This window comes from Silurus meridionalis, chromosome 13, assembly GCF_014805685.1.
Source record: "Silurus meridionalis isolate SWU-2019-XX chromosome 13, ASM1480568v1, whole genome shotgun sequence".
Taxonomy (NCBI): Eukaryota; Metazoa; Chordata; class Actinopteri; order Siluriformes; family Siluridae; genus Silurus; species Silurus meridionalis.
Genome location: NC_060896.1, coordinates 4,427,358 through 4,433,888, shown reverse-complemented (window position 1 = coordinate 4,433,888; position 6,531 = coordinate 4,427,358). Strand labels below are relative to the sequence as shown.

The following is a 6,531-nucleotide window of genomic DNA, read 5'->3' as shown; positions in this document are numbered from 1 at the left end:
TGTCAGCTGTCACACACAAAGCAGCTCGATTAGTGGTCATGGGCTCCTCTGAGCTTCTTTATTGCCTTCATCGCTCATTTACACGTCATGCTCCTTTCACGCCGCACGCTGAGTCGATGTTTAATCGGTGGGTACGGAGCGGTAATAAGCTGATCTGCGCGACAGCCCCGATACACCACAATTAGAGCGGCGGCACGTGCAGGGCCGCAGGTGGACACGTCTGAATGCGAGCCGACGCTTAAAGACTTCCAGCTGCGTTCGTAACTTCAAATCTTGCTCTGCTACGGACACTGGCAAGGACGTAGCCTCACTGCAAAGTTCTAGATAATAACCAGACTATGGATCACCTCGCCTCGTTCATCTGATCTTATACGAGCACGATAATGACCACACCTTTTCTTTAATCTATACGACTGCTACGTCCGGTTTCGCTCCTCGTAAATGAGCTTCATGTGGAACACGTTTAATGTAATAGAGATGGAAAAGAAGTATCATGTGACGGTCATGTGGGTAGGAATAAAATCTGGACCTGAAGGGCTTCGTTAATTTGGAGATTTGTACAGAGCCTTGTTTAAAGTGCCAGCATTTGTAGCTTTGCGATGCTGGGATTTGAACTCATCACCTTCCGAAGTGAAATCCAAAACATTTTAACCACTGAGACTCCACTTCCCACAACATATTTCACACATTATATGTTAAATCCAACCAAGACCAGTTCCGTTTACAGCATTTGGTAGACAGCCTAATCCAGAGCGACATACATTTACCTCATAGCAGTTGAGGATTACGAGCCTTGCTCAACCGCCTGTGGCACTTTGATGATGCTGGAATTTGAACTCACAAGCTTTTTCGATCAAGTCCAATTACTTCCTGTTTGAGGAGTTTGTCCAGTCCTAATCCATCATCTTTCAGTCATGCGAGGAATTTCCTCAGCACGTAATAGACGCTTATAATCAGGTCACATACACAATGTGGCAAAAACAAACAACAATGCCAGGGGTATAAAAATAAATAAATAAATAATTGTGCCTATTTGCTACGTTCTGGAAATACGATTTGTAGTGCGTTGGAAAATGTTTGTTTTGCGCATGAGCAAAATCGCTGCCACTTCCTGTCTTCGCCGATGTTTTTACGACAGTCTAGAGATACGGATTCTTTAGCGTTGCTTCAAGAATTTCTCTTAAAAGAAAGAAATCCTGACAATTCCGCATTTTATGACCTTATATATATATATATATATATATATATATATATATATATATATATATATATATATATATATATATATATATATATATATATAAATATTTTATTTCAATATAATAAAATGGTGTATTTTATTTCTTTTATTTATTCTATTTTTTAAATCTATTTTATAATTTTTTTCAAATTTTATATATTATTTATCAAAGAAGGCTTTGGAAGCAGGAATTGGTTTAAAAATGTAAACTGTTGATGTTCACAAATGTTAATAATAAAAACTGCCCCCCGCATGTTACAGTACATGTTTCTAAAACTGCCTGAGCACAATGAGTTGTTTCATGCTTCGTTTCCGTATATAACCTCAACCTCAGCAAAAAATATATATAGCATAGTAGCATCCCAGGAATCGAAAAAAAAAGAAGCTGAGGTTTCCTGTGTGTGTCTCAAGAGCCTGACATCTGAGGAGGAGAGATAGCCGTGATATCCTGAGCACAGACCCTGAGCCCACCCTTCATCAAATCAATACACGGCCACACACGCTAAATACCCCCGAAAGGCTTCTTCTCCAAGAAAGGAACACCCCAGAGCCGACTCCATGATGTGATGAGAGCTTTTTCCTTCATTTGTAATCTACAGAACGCAGGCACGGCATTTTTTTTTTACACACCGAATGACATCGATTCTGACAGGAAGCTTGTGCCGTATTTAACATAAATGAAGGACGTTAAAGGACGCGGGCGCCGACAGAGAAACTGTGACCTCGTGCACGAGCGTAACCTTTATCTCATACAATAACTCAGAGAGAGCGAAGATAAAGGAATAAATTATAGCCAACAAAATGACATCAACACGATGATGTCACACCGGGCGCTTTTATCCCCTCCCTCGACTCTCAAACATGTTTACATAAAAATCTACAGGAAGTGGGTAATGTTTTTTCCTTCAGAGATTTTATAATCTGAGCAATTAGTGAGGGTCAAACAAACACAAGTATTGGGACACCTGACCTTTCCAGCCAGATGTGGTTCTTCCCCAAACTGTTACAACAAAGATGGAGTCTTTGAATTCTTAGTATCATGAAATTTTCCCTTCACTTGAACTAGAAGACCCAAACCTGTCCCAGCATGACAATGCTCCTGTGCACAAAGATCTCCTCCATGTAGATATGGTTTACATAAGTTGGAGTGGAAGATCTTGAGTGGTCTGCTGTGAAGCTTCAGTTTTACGTGTAAAGGAGAGGTAACAGAACGATCACCTCCAGGATTTTGTGTTTTATCCCATGCAAATGTGCCACCGTGCACTGGGCTGTGGAGGAGCTGCTACTGAGAATGTTTTGAGGAAAATGCCAACGGATGAGACACTATTAGTGTTTTACCCTTTAAACGTCACTATACAAAATGTACATGCTGTAAAATAACAAATCCTGTTTGAGCTGTAAAAGTAAAAAAAAACGAAATTGCTATGATTAGCCTCAGCGTCAAGGGACTTCTCTTTAAATCTCTTCTTCAGCCATACACCAGTTTAACCGGAATATAAATCCGAAGCCATTTCAGCACTGTGATCTGACAGGTGGGAAACGAGTCTAAAGATCACAGTGACTGGAGGAGTAAGGCGCTGCTGCATCTGTCTCTTTAAGTGGGTGGGGAAATGTAATGTAATGTCAATGGTGTAAAAAACAAAACAAAACAAAAAAACAGTGAACCCAATTTCTTTAATATTGAAGTCGTTCAGTTGGTGAGTCGAGAGCGAGGGATGTAAGGTGGAGAACATGTGAGTGTGGCGTAAGGCCTGAGTGGCTGCGACGCCACGTATGGATCAGTCACATGTTTCAGTCTCGATTATAGTAAATCTCTCAGGGTCCAGAGTGACAAAAACTCAGATTACTCTGGTTTCAGTCCTCACTTCGTTTCACTTCACAGCTCACCTCACTTCTCTAAACAAACACTGCACCTCCTGCTGCATCTCCAAATCTATCAGTCTGTCAGTCAGTCTGTCAATCTGTTGGCCTGTTTTTATGGCCTGTCTGTCTGTCTGTCTGTCTGTCTGTTAGCCTGTTGATCTGTCTGTCCATCCGCCCATCGGTCTGCCCGACAGCCCGTCTGTCCGTCTGCCTGACGGCCCGTCTGTCTGCCTGGAGGTCCGTCTGTCTGCCTGGAGGTCCGTCTGTCTGCCTGGAGGTCCGTCTGTCTGTCTGCCTGCCTGACGGCCTAACGGTCTGTCTGTTGGTCTGTCTGTCAGCCTGTCTATCTGTCTGCTTGTTTTTTTTGGCCTGTCTGTTTGTTACTGTTTTTTTTTTTGGTATTGTGTTGCACAGAAAGGACACAAAGCTACACAGGTTGCTCTTTCTGATTAAGAGAGGGAGGAAGAGAGGAGGACAGAGAGAAAGAGAGTGGGGGTGAAGAGAGAGCGAAATCAATTTGAATCCGTTACCATGAAACAAATTTCCTGATGCGACAAAGGATAAAAATGTGCAAGAAAGGCAGAGAAGAGACACGAGGTCATCACAAATGCATCTAACACTACAATACTGCCTCACACACACACCAAAGCTTATAATCGGTTGGATGAACAGTGGTTCTGGAGCTGGATGAGATCTGCTCCTCCACGCAGCCACACCTCAGCTGTCACACGGCCCTGGTGCGAGTCAGCTCTCAGTCCCATCACTTTCCTCTCCAGCTTCTGTTTTATCTACCGCTCAAATGCAAAGCAGATCTGAAACACTGCCATGTCTCTTACAAGCACCAATACAATACTCACAATATTCAATACACACTCTCTCATACACACCTGCACGCATATAGGGTACGTTTTGCACATTAGTTATTAGAGACAGAATGTGCATGTGAGTGTAGATGTTTTATTTACATGCACAGAGAGATTTCAGTAAATATAAATATACATCTCTACTGTCAGATCCATATCACAGGTTAGCTTGTAGCAGGCTGCTAAAATGAGACCAGATTGAGCTTCCTGCTTCATGTGGCTGATTAAACGGGGTTTTAGAATATAAAAGATTTAGTATATATGATGATTATGTGTAAAAAGCAGTCACGGCGAGTATAAAGGTGCACAATCATGGTTTGTAGAGGCTGCAGAAGCCACAGCGCCCTGTCACGGCAGCCAGAGCTAATTACCGCTAATCACAACAACTCACCGCGCTGGGGCTCCGGCTCCGGGCTCCGTCCTCCGCCTCTCCACACGCGCCTACAGAGCTCACCGACTTGTCCCGGCTTTTACAGCGTCTAACTCGCTTTATCATCCGGCTAAAACGGAACAAACGCGAAGCCTGAGAAATGAAAAGACCGATAAACGGAACCTCCGCACTCTGCCACAGCCAGGCCTGCACAAGAGGAAATGGGCTCCGCTCAGTGCGCATGCGCACACGCTCGACGAGGCCGAGCGCTCCTCTCGCCGCTCAAAGCGCATGCGCAAACTCAAAACCACCACACCACCAACCACCCAAAATCCATAATGTTTTATTTAATTTTATTCAATCACATACAACTGATTATTTGAAAATAAATAAATAAATAAACAGCAAATTCAATTATGTATTTATTTATTTTTATTGCTTGTGTGTTTATTTATTTCAAAATTATTTCGCACCGAGTATTAATTGATTGACGCACGCCCCCGTGTGGCCAGAATGTTTAATTGCGCTTCACACTAATGCCTGTAAACAATTTTTTATATATTTAATTGTATAATTGATATTTCTCTTTTTTTAATTGACATTTGTTATTAATGATAAAATTAGACTTTAAAATGATTTTATAATTATTCATTATTATAGTTATTATACAATTATATAAAAATAAACTGATTCAAACATTACTATGCTATAATTTAAATATAATAATTGTACTAATTAATTAAACAAAAAGATAATTTGTTTTTACATGTAACCCAAAGACCAAACTCATGAACAAGTTTTATTCATTTCTACATTACACTTAAACCTCCTGTAGGAATCCAGAGAGTGAGAGCTCTGTGTGTGTGTGTGTGTGTGTGTGTGTGTGTGTGTGTGTGTGTGTGTGTGTTATGCTGCTTCTGAGTGTTTAGGCAACATTGAACACTGCTTGGTGCTGGTAAGAGCTCTGGTGTCCCTGTGAAATCATCATCATCATCATCATCATCATCATCATGTTCTCCTTCTTCTTCTTCTAGTAGCATTTCCCCTTCACTGGACATTGTGAAATTGCGAATTATGGACATTGTATTGTTTTTGAAGTTAATCTTTTTTCACCTCTATTAATCTTTTCCTCTTTCATTTTTTAATCTCACATTATACATACGCGTATTATTTGTATTGTCACTGTTAATAATGTGCATATTTATGTTTGTTTATTTGTTTTTTCCTGAGCTCAGTTGACACGCTCCATACACCAGCCTGCGCCATGAAAGTTGGTTGTGAATGTGGCTGATCTATAAATGTGACTCAATTTTACCAGCAGGGGGCGGAAGAGGACCACTGGAACAAAGAGGAACTCAGAGAGGTGCAGAAATCGTATAAGCAGAGACGTCAAATTAAGTGTACAGAGTGTGTACTTAATACTGAGTGTGTACTTAATACTGAGTGTGTATTAATACTGAGTGTGTACTTAATACTGAGTGTGTATTAATACTGAGTGTGTACTTAATACTGAGTGTGTACTTAATACTGAGTGTGTATTAATACTGAGTGTGTACTTAATACTGAGTGTGTACTTATTATTACTGAGTGTGTACTTATTATTACTGAGTGTGTACTTAATACTGAGTGTGTATTAATACTGAGTGTGTACTTATTATTACTGAGTGTGTACTTAATACTGAGTGTGTACTTAATACTAAGTGTGTATTAATACAGAGTGTGTACTTATTATTACTGAGTGTGTACTTAATACTGAGTGTGTATTAATACTGAGTGTGTACTTATTATTACTGAGTGTGTACTTAATACTAAGTGTGTATTAATACTGAGTGTGTAATACTGAGTGTGTATTATTACTGAGTGTGTACTTAATACTGAGTGTACTTAATACTGAATGTGTACTTATTACTGAGTGTGTACTTAATACTGAGTGTGTATTAATACTGAGTGTGTACTTATTATTACTGAGTGTGTACTTAATACTGAGTGTGTATTAATACTGAGTGTGTACTTAATACTGAGTGTGTATTAATACTAAATGTGTACTTATTATTACTGAGTGTGTACTTAATACTGAGTGTGTACTTAATACTGAGTGTGTATTTATTACTGAGTGTGTACTTAATACTGAGTGTGTATTAATACTAAATGTGTACTTATTATTACTGAGTGTACTTAATACTGAGTGTGTATTT

General features: G+C 39.9%; 1 protein-coding gene across 1 annotated transcript in view; it reads right to left on the bottom strand.

The window, feature by feature from the left end:
- LOC124395635 (tyrosine-protein kinase CSK-like) overlaps positions 1-4,558 on the bottom strand; it is a 28,828-nt gene extending 24,270 nt beyond the window's left edge. Inside the window, 1 exon segment of the mRNA XM_046864315.1 lies at positions 4,358-4,558. The gene's annotated coding sequence lies outside the window, so the exon portion shown is untranslated.
- Positions 4,559-6,531: the final 1,973 nt, after the last annotated feature.